Below are 13,920 nucleotides of genomic sequence, written 5' to 3' on the forward strand. Positions count from 1 at the left end.
AATCCCCTTCCCTTCAACCTATCCAGCCTTTTTTTAAAATTAAAAAAAGAAGCTGTATGTTCTGTAGACCTAGGCATGGATGTGCCTAAAGGAAAAAAAAAAAATAACGAGAGAAGAAAAAACTCATCTGTGTTCTGAAGTGGCAAAAAGATGTTTTGTTTTATTGACAGACTTGCAAGTAGTGTGGAGGAACTTGGTACTTTTAATAGTGTTTTGCAGAGAATGCCTCATCTCAAAGTGAGAGTGACATTGGGAAGAGGCTGGTAGTGCTTTTCCACACACACCTTTTTCTTGCTTTTTAAAAGTAAATGCTTTGAAGCATCTAAAATATTCATGTGCAGGGAGAAATTCTGTCTTAGGCACCACTTGAAACTACTAAGAATAGATGAAAATTTTCACTTCCTTTACAAATGCAATTAAAACTGTGAACACTATTGTCATTAGCATATTCAGCACCTGCAGGGTATATACAGCTGTTTTTATTTCTTTCGGAATTGGAGTTCATGCATCTTCTTCAATAGCTGTGTATATCTTGGGTTTAATGCATTTTAGTTCATAGCCACTATTGCAGGGTTATGTGTTAGCTTGTGAAGTTGTGCCACCGATACTCGGGAAAATCTAACAGTGTCAGATTAGACAGATCCATTTCAAACACTTGAGAACAGTATAGCTACTAATGGAAGATGATACCTAAGGAGATGCACAATCGAAACTTATTGCCATATGTTTTCATTCTGCTGTGGTAAAGTCTTCCACGATGTTATTGAACTTTTTACTCACAGTGAAAATGGTCACATGAAATGGACAGAAAAAAATAGGTGTTACTTCTCTTATTTCAGCAGAAAGGAGAATAATTTCTGGTAAACTACTAATCCTGAAAGCTATGTACGTCTCAGTTGAGGATAACAGAATTATCCAAACTGGATTATGAATTTGTAACTCAAGATTGTTTGTTAAGTTGCAGCAGCAAATTGTTTTTAGAAAGTGAACTAAGTAGGCTTTCACATAGTTTTTTCTCGTCAAGCTACGTTTTGGTCAGTCCATTTTTTTTCATATTCAGATAGGTTTTTAAACTATATTAAGTTTTTAAAATTATTATTACATAAGGGGGATGTTTGAATCACAGACAGTAAATCTTATCTGTGTTCTTAGCTGAGAGTGCTACATTGGGTATTTTAAGTGCTTAAGTAAGATGTCCAGTTTACCTGAAGGTAGACAAGTGAAAGGTTTTTGTCTAAGATGGGAAGCTTTGAGTTTCTCGGCATTTGTTACTGTTTTCTGATATTTCAGCCTTTGGCAGTTTATTAGTTAACAGTACACTTTGTTAACTGTAGTTCAGTTTGGTTAAGAGTACACTTTGACTGAGCAAGGTAGGCATTATAACTAAAAGGGACTGAATGTTCTTTGTGAGTATTTCTATGGAATGTGGGATACCTGTTCGAGACTCTCAGCATTGGTCAACAACAGTGTGTCACAGTCTGGTGTGTTTCCATAGTGGGTTTTTTTTTGCGACTCACTGTTCATAGTTACTCCATCAAGAGTGCACGATACCAGGACTGGGAGGACTGAGACCACAGGGCACGTTTTCAGGATGCTTTGTCAGGTTTCCACTACTGCACACCAGACGGGTATAAGGGAGCCTGAGTTTCATGTTGAGCACCTCACACATGCACTTAGACTGAAGCACATTAAAGGTCTTTGCAGGCTGTAACTTTCAAGTACCTTCTCATCACAGGGAAGCCATAGCCACTGTGTCCAACACTTCAAAGTTTCACATTATTGGGGATTTTACAAAAAGCATTGGGAACAGCATCTTGTGTACTTAATAGGAAATTAGTTATTCTCTTTTTTGGGAGAGTCTGTGTCTGAAACTGTCAAAGACATACACATTCTGTTTTGCCTTGAAAAAATTTATTCATTACTCAGTGTTAAATGGGAATATGTCTGATGGGAGTAGAAAGGTCAGTGTTGCAGATGACTTACAATAATATCAATATGATCCTAACGTTTAAAGCAGCATATGTTCACTGGAATTCCTGTTTGTAACAGGAACCACTGAGGACAGATGATAATAAAGACTGTCATATGGGGAAAGCATTAACCTTTGTTACTGTCACCAAGACCAGAAGATGGTTAGAAGTGATAGTGTTCATATATGTGTCATGCCTTTTTACTAAGTCCACACCAACTTTTTTTCCCAGATTTTATACTTTTTTACAAGTGTAAAGTTCCTGCAAAGAGCTAGTAGGGTGTATTCTTCTGATGTGCTTGGAATTAAAAAAATGACTTGGTCATTGTTTCAGACACGTCATTTTTCTTGGTTTCAATGAATATATACAAATACAGGTAGTGAAGGAAAATATCACTCTTAATGTCAGAATTCTCTTGGGGAATCCAGGCAACTCCAAACCTAATGTCTGGGCTGGAGACTTCATTTTTGGTAGCTGGGGATTTAAATAGGACAAGTGACATGTTTAGTGTAGTAAATTAGTTTTGTTTCATGATGATCTTAAATGCTGGATAATACCAGCTGCATCTGCAGATTCTTCTTTTTGCATACACCTAGATGGTCACCGCTTGAATTTCCATGTCCTGGAAAAGTCCCTGTAAAGTGAAGGCTTAGGCTCCACCATTTCCCTTGCAAATCATGTTTTAGTGGAAAAGAAAGTCCAGCAGCATTTTGGAAGAACAACTGTAGGTTTCTGTTTGTATGAGAAGTTCTAAGTTTTAGGTCCCAGGCGGACAAAAACTCTGATGCTGTTCCTCATGGACTTGCTGTTTGACAGATGTGGTGGTCAGGAACCCAGCCATCGGCGTCGCAGGCTCCAGGGTCGCTCCCTGATGGGATTGATGCGTGCTCAGCTCTCCTCGGTGGGCATGCAGGTGTGTACCACAAATCCGACAAACTTGCAGCCCTAAAAGTCAGGGGGCTGTTGGTTGGTTGGTTGATTTTGGGGTGTTTTTTTTAAGATCTAGCCTTGAGTGTCTTGGCTTTAATTTAAAGATTATGCAGAGAACCTGCATTTGTTCTACCTTTATCTTCAATTCTATCATATACTTCCCTTTCTAAGCATATACATAAGGAGAAGTAATCCACTAAAATGTATTGTTAATGCAGAATCAGGTTGTTCTAACCAAATATGTGGTTAATTACTTCACAAAAATGTTTGCGGTCACAGTCTCACAGTGATGCTTAAAACCCCTTTCATAACGCTGAACCACAGCAGTGATTGCCTTTGTGTTAAATTTTGTGTCTAACAGAGCCTTTGCATAAAGTATTAGTCTGTCCTGGCCAGGGAAGTTAATTGCTTGAGACAAGGTGGGAACCTCCTGAGCTGAGCTTAATTTCCTATTATGACTAAGCACACTGTCTTTTCTATCTGTGCCTTACCTCCTCAGGGGCTCCTTGGCTTTTTTTTGTGTCAAGTGGTAGCTGATCATCAGAATTCTGTGTATATAGTCCCTTTCCCTCTGGAAAAAGGCCATTGCTTTTTCTATTGTAGTCACTAGAGATGGAAGAAAAAAATGTAATTGGACCTTTGTCTTTGAGTGCAGACTTACGGAATATTAGCATTTAGTAGAAATAACTCATTAACAGTTTACTGTTTGCTGTCATATGGCATCCACCTCTTTCCGCCCTAAGTCAGAGACTCTTCAAAGCTATTTATTTTGCCAGCAGCCAAGTGATTCCTGTCTGCACTTCCCCTGCTCCCATTTCTTTTGATTTGCATGTGTGTTGGGGGAAGGTGTTATGTGTGAGGGGAGGATGTCAAACGCTTTGTGTGTGCACACACACGTGTGTGTATATATATATATATGCATATATATCTGTAGTGTGGGGAATAGTACTGTGTAAGTGCTAATTATTAGCCTGTAGATATTTCCTCCCGGGCATGATTTTTCATTTTCATGGAAGAAATTAAAATAGGCACTCCAACCTTTTTTTTATCCTTAGGTCTCAAAGGATTCTAAAAAAGGGATTAAATATTTGATGTAGTTTAATGTCAGGAAAAACTGCAGCAGAGAGATTATCTGTTTCTTCTCCATTAGATTGTGATTATTGTGATTATCGTGATTCCCGATGAGCATTTTTCTAATGCGAGTGTACATATTTTCTATTAGCTTGGTATTTTTTAGAATGGACTACAGTACAGTTTGTGCTTTCAGGGCAATGAAATCCTATTTAATGTTTGGGTCTGGGATACCGATGCAGTGTTTGTGGGGCTAAGGGCACTTCATGAAGTGCAAAAACACTCCAGGCTTCCTCACTGCTAAAATATTTTTATTTGGGCCCTTTAATCAAAGATCCCACGTTCATAGGACTCTTCCTTTTATATATCGGAACTGCACTCAATTTTACGGAGTTGATAGTTTGAACTCGTATACCTGTGTATATTATTGACACTCAGACTTCAGCTTAAACTTTAAATCTGTTGGCCAAGCTAGCAAACCTCTTTGACCAAGCCCAAAAGTGTCAACCCTGAATTAGATTGGTTTCCTTCTCAATGTCAAGGAGAAGATGAACCAAGAAAAAGTCTCGGGGCAACGAGCAGCAAGGAGACAAAGTATTTGCTGGCGCCTGGCAGCCTGTGTGCTTTTCTCTGTAAGGAAGGGTGGCTGGAACTGCCCTAGTCTGAATTTACAGCTCAAGAGTGAGAACAGGAGAGGGGAAGTGCTTACCCATTTAGGCACAAATAGGCCTGGAGGTGGCCACCAGCAGTCAAGATAATACTGCCTGCATGAGCATTTCTTTGGTATTTCAAGAACAATAAAACGTGTTTATGCATTCAGTTGCTGTTTTCAGCTTGGACACTTAACATGGGACCTTGAGGGTGCTGAAGCTTTGTGGGAGAGGCTGTTGGTGGTACCCAGCCCCTTACACACACACACCTTGAAGTCAGACCAGCCATGAAAAGGGACCTAGATTTGTCCATAGATGCTTTTTGTGTAGCTGCACTTCTACGCATTAATCATTTTCAGTACTAGCCACTAGATAGCACTAGAGAATCAAGGTAAATCTCAAACAGCGTGGGTTGCAAAGATTTAAACGAACCCGAGCACTCCAAAACTAACAACCACTGGAGTCTGGTTGGTGTTCAGCTCTGATCGGCAGCCTAATGGAAATTGTTCAATCAGGAGGAAGTTATTTCAACTTCTGGTGTATTTAAAATGTCTACACTGATGAATTCCCAAGCAAAATAACTCATAGAAGTAGCACGAACAGTTACCCTACTCCAACCCTCTTTTTATTACTTTTGATCTTTATCGAAGGCCACAAGCTTCAACAACATGTACATTAAATCAAAAATGTTTCATACTGGCCATCACAAAACGAATGCTTTAAAATTGAAGTAAGAATACAGCTCTAAAAATATCCATAGGGTTATGTGCTTTCCAAAAGTATGCCTTCAAAAACATATCCTCAACAGAACTCATTTGCAGAGCGGGTAAAAACTTGTCTCTGCCTGTCACTTTCTGGAAGTTTACCCTGTCCCTTGCAAAATTATTTGGCATTTTTAGTTTTCCAAGGAGAGTTTAAGGTAATGAAGAAATCATTACTGACCATCTCTGTGATAAGCCAAGAACTGATGTTTTTAATCTCTGCTATGAAAAGCAGTAAGGATACAACTTTTAATTACTTACTGATAGCTTTTCAAGAAGCCCTGCATGAAGTTTTCTCTAAGGGATTAGGAAATGTGAAAAGGTTTTAGGAGAAAGGCATGGGTTTGTGCTTGCTTGTGCCGTGCCTTTTCATAGGCGTTGCACTCCTGTTGCAAACCGTATGCTTTATGCACATATGTACTTTTGATCTGCACGTCCATAAACAGTTTTTCTGGCAGTCCTGAGGAATACACGCAGGTATGCATGGTGCCGTGCGAGGTAGGAGACTTGGTGATCTCCTCTGAAAACTGCATTCCCGACTTCGGTTTCAAAATGCTGCGTAGGTGATAATAATTGTTTATTAACAGGGTTTGTATGCCCAAATGCCACATCCTACTTTGATAACATGTCTCAAAGAGTTTTTGGCAAGGATCTAAAATTTGAAGTTTGAAGGTCTTGAACTCCTAGAGTTCTCCTAAAATGCCTGTCTTGCAGGACAGATTCATAACCAGCTCAGGGCATCTGGCTCTTGTGGCATGCTTCTAAGGTACATCAGACAGACTGATATCAAAACAAGCAACCGTACTGCGGCTTATTTGCTATAGGCTTGCTTCATCTTAGGTACAGGGACTTCAGGGACCGCAGTCGTGACTGCCACTGATAGAAGCTCGCAGGAACTCCCAGCAGACTGGGCCGATGCATGTGTGAACTCTTTCACCCGGTAAGCTCTTCCTTGCAGAAAAGGCAGCCGGTTATCAAGAGATGCATGGGCTACATTTGAGGCTTGCTTACACTTAGAGTACATTCAGAATATCATTACCTACCAGCTTTCTATAGAAATTCACCTTTTCCTGTCACTATGTGAGAGGCGTATGTTTAAACAAGATAAGAAATTCAGCAGCACTGAAGGCTGATCGTCTGTTTCTCCACAATTTAAATGAAGATTTTGCAGCCCTCTTCTTGCCTCCCGCGCCAGTCCCTCAACTGCAGCTCGGAGGGCTGAGCTTTCTCAGTGATAAGAGTCAATTATACGAACATAGAACAGAGTAAGGTTTGTCAGTCACGCTTCCAGCCTGCTTCAGGCACCCTTTACCAGTCGGCAGCTATTTGCAGTTGGCAGACCGGCGAAGCCCGTTACCTACAGGACTGGAAGGTGAACTGGCCTTATAGTGCAGCTAAAGCAAGATGAGCGACCAACATTGTGTCACAAATCCTTCCAGCCCCTTTTTGGCCTTACGTACTTGTTGCACGTACAAAACTATACTAAGCACGTCCAGGCTGCTACTGTACTTCATTCTCGAATGCAGCAGGTTTTACAGAGTTCGTTCTGTGATGTGTTTTGCTCCAAGTGCTGGTGGCAGGGGAGCTGTTTTTGTAAGTGCTTTGAAAACAAGTTCCAGCAAAACTGATCTTTATCAGATCCCGTTGAAAAGGCTGCACATACTGAATAGTGAAACAGGCCAGTTAAATTTTAATCCGGGTTACATAAAAGATTGTTCTTAAAGTGGCACATATTGACATTGTTCTCACACCCATTAACTTGAAGCTGGAAAGTGAAAAGGCCAAGAGACATGTAAAACCTCCGTGTGTGTGTCTGTGCATACGTACATAAACAACTTCTAGGCAGGTTATGGTAGAATCACAGAAACCTTCCTGCAGCATCTTGGATGTTGCGGTGGTTTGCTTTTTCCCTGTGGGGTGGGGGGATGGTGCCTTGCAGACTGAGAGCTACGTAATTCAATAGCTCTTTTGGGGGAAGAGTCCTCGTTTTGGGGACTGCCAATGCACTGTCAGTGCACATGCGCAGTGCTGTCAATGCACTGAGAACCTTTTTCGTGCGAGTTTGGGGAAGTAGTGAGGTTGTGCCCAGAAGCCCACGTGTGGCCTGAGCTGGGAAGATTCCTCAGTAAAGGCAAAGGGATACAACACGTACACTCAGGCAAAGGGCAGCATGCATTTACCTTTTTACAGATGGTATAATTTAGTTGAGTTGCCCATGTACAATTCTAGGCCGTTGTTTTTAAGAGTATGTGCTGTTGGATGCTATTTTTTGTGAAGCACCTGCAGTTACTGCAAGAGGAGAAGCAAGTAAAGACACATGTGCCTAGATAAACTGCACTATCACTCCTGAGAGCTGTAGGATTGCACCAGTGTGTCCTAGGAAAAATGAGAATTCAGTATGGTGCTTTATTTCTTTTTTTTTTTTTTTTTTATATATCTGATAATATTTCTTTATCTGTAGTGAAACTTGAAGCAAGAATTTTTCCAGGTAAGTACCTTTAATAGTTCCTTGGAAATTAGTATCTTTAATACTCATTTTAATGTATATATAAGGTTTCTCTTCTGATTAATTTTATTTTAAAAGGACATGGAGTTTTTGTATGCAATTAAGAACAGGTTTTTTTCTGTGTTGTAAAGTCACACTTTAGGATATTTTAAGATCTAAGAACAAGTAAGCTCTATAATGTGCCAAACTCAGAGATCGTGTACATACCTGTGATACCTATTAATCTACATCAGAGACCTTTCATATTTACACCTGTGTACCTCAGACGATAAAATGGCCCGAGGCAATTGGTTCCCCCTTTGGTTTCAAATGCTGTTCCATTAGCATTGGGTTTAACTTCCCTTACATGCAGGACTGCTTCTTAAATTGCCATGGGGAAATCTTTCCTTGTTTCACCTTTTGCCACGGGAATTAACTATTACTCAAAATCCCAGGAAGGCTGCTGTAGCTAAAAGTTCAGTAAAGAGAATTGCAATGGCCAGCTGCTGGGTGAAGTGGTAAGGCCAGGTGAGAAAGATATAGGCAGAAGCATCAGAAGCAACAGAATGCGGAACAGCCTCAAGACCTGGAGGGCCAAACATATTTTCCATAACCCATTTGCTGCTGAGTCTTCGGGGAGTCACATATCCTCCTTGTTCATCGTGTTCAGTTACCAAAGGCAGGTAAGGCTGTCTTTGAGGCTGTGTCTTCGATGCAGTGAAATCTCAAAATGACGGGTAATGCTGTCTTCATCTGTGAGGAAGGGTCAGAGCACGGAAGAAGGGTCAGAAATAGGGAGATGGCCCTCCATTTGGTCACGAAAGCTGTGCCTTTCATTAAAGCTTGAAGTAGGCTCGAGCCCTCGCCCAGGAAAGCCAACTACACAATGAAATTGTTTGCTTTGTTGACCAAAGCCAATTGATGAACCCACACTTCACATGTTTTAGTAGTGTTGATTAAACCCGACTTCCTCTCCACTGTGCATGTGGTCTTAAACTTGCTTGCACCAAAATTGTGTGGGTGATTATTTGCTTGTGTATACTGCCCAGCATTGCTTAATTAGGAAAATGTGCTTGGCAGGAGGGAGATGGAAGCTGGAAAAGACAGAATCTTTGTCAACAACCCATGTGGTTCCCGAAAAAGTGGGGTGAAAGCGTGTGAAAGACAGATGGTAAGACACTGCATAAGTGGTGGTTTGTGTGGTTGCTGACAACCCAGAAATGAGGATGAGCAAAGGTATCTGACTGGAAACTTCAGGAACCACACACTGTGCCATCCTCCCTCAGGAGAGGTGCAGGACGGCTTGGCATTACCTTTCCGGGGCTCTATAATCACTCCTCTAGTGCTTACGGCGCACCTGAGTAAGGCATGGCTCAGAGAGGTCAAGAAACTTCCTGCCTAGGTATTTCTGCTGACAACGGGTTGTCTGGGAAATTTGTGCTGTATCACTTAAGAATCAGTGGGGAGATCTGCTAAGCAAACTCCTTTCTGTTTTCATTTGTCTCCCACACATCTCACAGACACGGCAGAGATTCAGGTTTGTGCATTTTGATCCCTAAAGCCCAGTGAAGATTAAGCAGGGACATCACCAAAGTAAAACCAAATGGGGGTGTCTTTTGCAAAGTTCAGTTACCCCAAGGAACTGTCTCCAGGTTAGGCTGTGGCATTCAAGGGAGAGATGAGGCGAGCTGAAAGCAAGCAGCAGGCAGTCTGAAAGACAGCTAAAGTTTAAAGCCAAGTTCAGTTCTAAAGAGAAGTAGTATGTGTATTGTATGCTTTATTGATAGGCTCCTAAGCAAGGTGGGAAAATAAATCTGACTTTCAGCTGGAAAGTCTTCCCTCTCCATCTGTATAATTATTGTTTCCCTCCTTGCTTTTTCCAAAGACCTATAATTACTACTTTAGCAGATAAAATCTGTAACTGGAGTTAAGGGAACTATAGTAAGCAGCTGTCTTTGCATTAGTGATTAAATCAAGCAGGGCAGATCTGAATCAGATTTGTAAAGCATAAATTTACCTTGTAGCCAAACCAACTAAAACTAACACAACCCTTACCATCTGCTCAATGAAAGTTTCCAGCAGTCGTGCTGCAAACATCTCCTGGAACTACTGTTATGGAAAAATAATTGACAAACGGTCAAAATGCTTTAAGGCATGATCAGTCCAGTGGGTGGCATCAGGGCTCCCTGGCCGTCAAGGAGCCAGAGCAAGTGCCCATTTTTCATCCAAATGTATATTTTTAAGCCAAAGTGTAGTTGTGATGTGAATCCAGCTACACAGTTCCACCCATTAAAGGTATAAATTTATGAACTTTGTTAAGAAACTTGTTCAAATACCCCAACAGAATATAAAGAAAATCCTTACTAAATACTTTTATTTATCTGGGACAAATAGGACGTAAATTGCCAGAAAAGTCCTGCCATATGTTAAGGACTGTCTGCTGTTCCAGACAGTGTGATGGAACTTGGGAGTTTATTTCACTTTTGATAGAGGTTTCAGGTATCATCCTCAAGAAAGATGATACCTGAAGCCCAACTTAAATGCCTTTATGCAAATGCATGTAGCATGGGGAATAAATAAGAGGAGTTAGAGAAACGCATACACCTGCAGGGCTGTGATCTTATTGGCATCATGGAGACATGGTGGCATGGCTCCTGTGACTGGAGTGTTGAAATGGAAGGATACAGGCTCTTTAGGAAGGACAGGCAGGGGAGACAAGGCGCGGGTGTTGCCCACTGTGTCAATGACCAGCTGGAGTGCATGAGCTCCACCTGGGGATGGATGATGAGCCATCTGAGAGCTTATGGGTGAGAATCAAAGGGAGGGCCGGGACAGGTGACATTGCACTGGGGGTCTGCTACAGACCTGACCAGGAAGACCAAGTGGAGGAGGCCCTCTATAGTCAGATAGGAGCAGCCTCATGTTCACAAGTCCTGGTCCTCATGGGGGAATTCCACCACCCCAGTATCTGTTGGAGGGACAACACAGAAGGGCATAATGAATCCAGGAGGTTCCTGGAAAGCGTTGATGATGACTTCCTTCTCCAAGTGGTAGAGGAGCCAACAAGGGGAGATGCTATGCTGGACCTTGTTCTCACCAACAAGAAGGGGCTGATGGGGAATGTGAAGCTCAAGGGCAGCCTTGGCTGCAGTGACCATGAGAGGGTGGAGTTCAAGATCCTTAGGGTGGCAAGGAGGGCACACAGCAAGCTCACTACCCTGGACTTCAGGAGAGCAGACTGTGGCCTCTTCAGGGATCTGCTTGGTAGAGTACTGTGGGATAAAGCCCTGGAGGGAAGAAGGGACCAAGAAAGCTGGTTAATATTCAAGGATCACCTCCTCCAAGCTCAGGAGCAATGCATCCCAACAAAGAGGAAGTCAGGCAAAAATGTCTGGTTCTATGAAGTCATACAGTTAAATATAGGCACAGGTACCAGTTCACGTTGTTCCAATGGCTTGACTTTGCTGAGATCTATATCTGCCACAATGATGTTCAGTTATGACTATATTATTCCAGGAGACTTGTAAAGGCACTCCAACTGGAGACACAGGTAAACTGGAGACTGCATTTACAAGGTACATGTTTCAAAGAACTGAATTTGGAGGGTGGAACTGTTGTTACTGAAGATATCCATCCCACTTATTTTTCAGTGTAGTTATTCTCGACTAATTCTCGTGTGGACTGCTCTTGTGGTACAGCGTCACCTTTAGTCTCCTCCAAAAGGTGTTCAGTTTGGGTGAACCACTATATGAGGTGAATTGGTATGGTCAAAACCATACTTTAGGATTAAACTCCTGACCCAGACTGAAGTGCTAATGCAGGGAAACACAGACAAAAATACATATACTTTCAATAAAGTTTTGACAACACAAGGTAGTAGTTGTTAGCAATCAGGTTTTTTTATAATTTTTAGAAACTGTTTTAACCAACAGATTTGTTATTGTGGTATCTTATGCCTTGATAACGAGAGGTAGCGTTCACTTCAGGTCCAAGTCTAACCTGTTCCAAATGAAGGACATAATGAATGTGTTTGCATGTAAGAAGTTGCATGCAAATAGGTAGGAACTGGGCTGTGGTTTGGGTAAAGCTTGTGTGTTCTTACACAGGACAGCATCCGAGTGATGTGATTTAAATATGTGCGTTAGTCCTGTCCTCAACATAGATGCTTCCATGTTTTATGGCCATAAAAAACGAATCCTTTTTCTGTGCACGTGTTTTAGGAAGGAAATGTTAGATGGTGGTTAGGAAATGCCATTGAAATGTATATCTCTACAACATGTAGAGTCTGTCTCTCCAAGTTACTAGTCAGCCACTGCAGTTTCACAAATCAGTCCTCAGCTTAATGTATTAAGCCACTATGACAAATCATAAACAGCATCTGGGAAGTGGCATTCTTGTCTCTTTGCCAAAAATTAATCACCACCTTTTTGAATTGGACCTAGGACCTATACTTAGTACCAGTTACACTGAGTCCATCAACAATTCTAGTTTATTTAAGGAATATACAGGGAAAGAGGTTCACATACAAGACTGTAATGTAGAACTGCTGAGAAGGTGCACTTGTCTGTCTTCTGTATCCAGGAAAGCTGCAGTGCTAAAGGGAGCAACAACTGGAAAATCAGCAAAGCCTCAAATTTTACTTAGAGCTTTGTGGGTTGAAAACAACACCGTCTGCTCTAGCCAGAAAGTCAGCGATGGGGAAGGAATGGCCAAGAGGGTTCAGGCAGATGAAGTGGGCAGCAGTGTTTGGCCCACACTGGGTAGAAGTAGTGCAGATGTCAATGCTGCCAAAGTCTGAAACCCAGTGTGTTTCTCTGGGAGGGAATGGTGCCGTGCCGCTCTCGGGGGGAGAGGACTTTCGAAGCACTGTGCTCCCGCTTGGCCCTGCCACACACTGGGTGTCATGTCCTGCTCAGACAGTGGGCTTTGCACGCTGACGTGGGGCCGCATTTCACAAATCAAAACTGCAGATACGCGGGACAAGGGCCAGTCGGCTCTGCTAGGCTAGCACAAATTTTGGCTTTCTTACACTTCTTTTCTGGGCTTTTTAGCAGCTGCTGCACAGGGCAGTGTTAGTTTTTCAAGGGTTCTTATCTCTTTATGTCACCTTGCCCTGGTTGGCTGTGAAGATATTACTGAGACACTGCTGGAGCGGTTTAGGGAAGATCTAGTGAAGTGGAACAACCTTGACTAGATTGCTGCTTTTGTGATTAGTAGCTTCTGATGTTGCATCTTATGCTTCATTTATTTAACAGAGACATCGTAGGAAGAGGATAGATTTTCTTTCTTCTTTCTGCTGTTTCTCTGTGAGTGCTCACAAAACCACAGGTTACTCTTTGTGTTTTCGCTTCAATATTTCTAACATAGTAATACATGAATCCTGAATTAGGTGTTTGAATCAGAGGTGTGAAAGATATTTAAATATGCATAGTATAAATATACACTATATATAGTGTATATATTTAGTGTACATATGGTATACCTATAGAGTATACAGTATATAGAGTATATTTAGTGTACATGTAGTATACATATTTATATATATGTATATGTATTATATATACTATATAGTATACTATGTATCGTACTACAGTGTACATATAGAATATGTGTAATATATAATAGTATATCTATATACTATCTCTCTATATAAAAGCATATATAATATATATTGTTTTCTATAAGTGTGTATATATACACATAGCCTCATCTGCTTGCTATTCAATGCAATGTTTAGGAGCATGAGCCCATATAAAGCAGATTGCAATGTCTCATTATAAAGTGTCTTTAGCACAAGCTGGGTTAGTTAGTTCTCACAATGCTTTAAAGTCAAATGATCCTCACACACTTTGTTGTTACAAAACTCCAAATAATTTCTCCCAAGTACCTTTAAAGTGTTTGCTTTCAGGAGCTATCTTAATAGTTTCCTTTTCAATGCCATGGGTACATATTTGCAGGTTATTAAAGCTATTCTCCATCTTGTCTTATTACATAGCCATTATTTACTCTACTGCATACAAGTCTTGCATTTTAACGAACTGTGACAACTCAAA

The sequence above is a fragment of the Chroicocephalus ridibundus genome, chromosome Z (genome assembly GCF_963924245.1).
Source record: "Chroicocephalus ridibundus chromosome Z, bChrRid1.1, whole genome shotgun sequence".
NCBI lineage: Eukaryota > Metazoa > Chordata > Aves > Charadriiformes > Laridae > Chroicocephalus > Chroicocephalus ridibundus.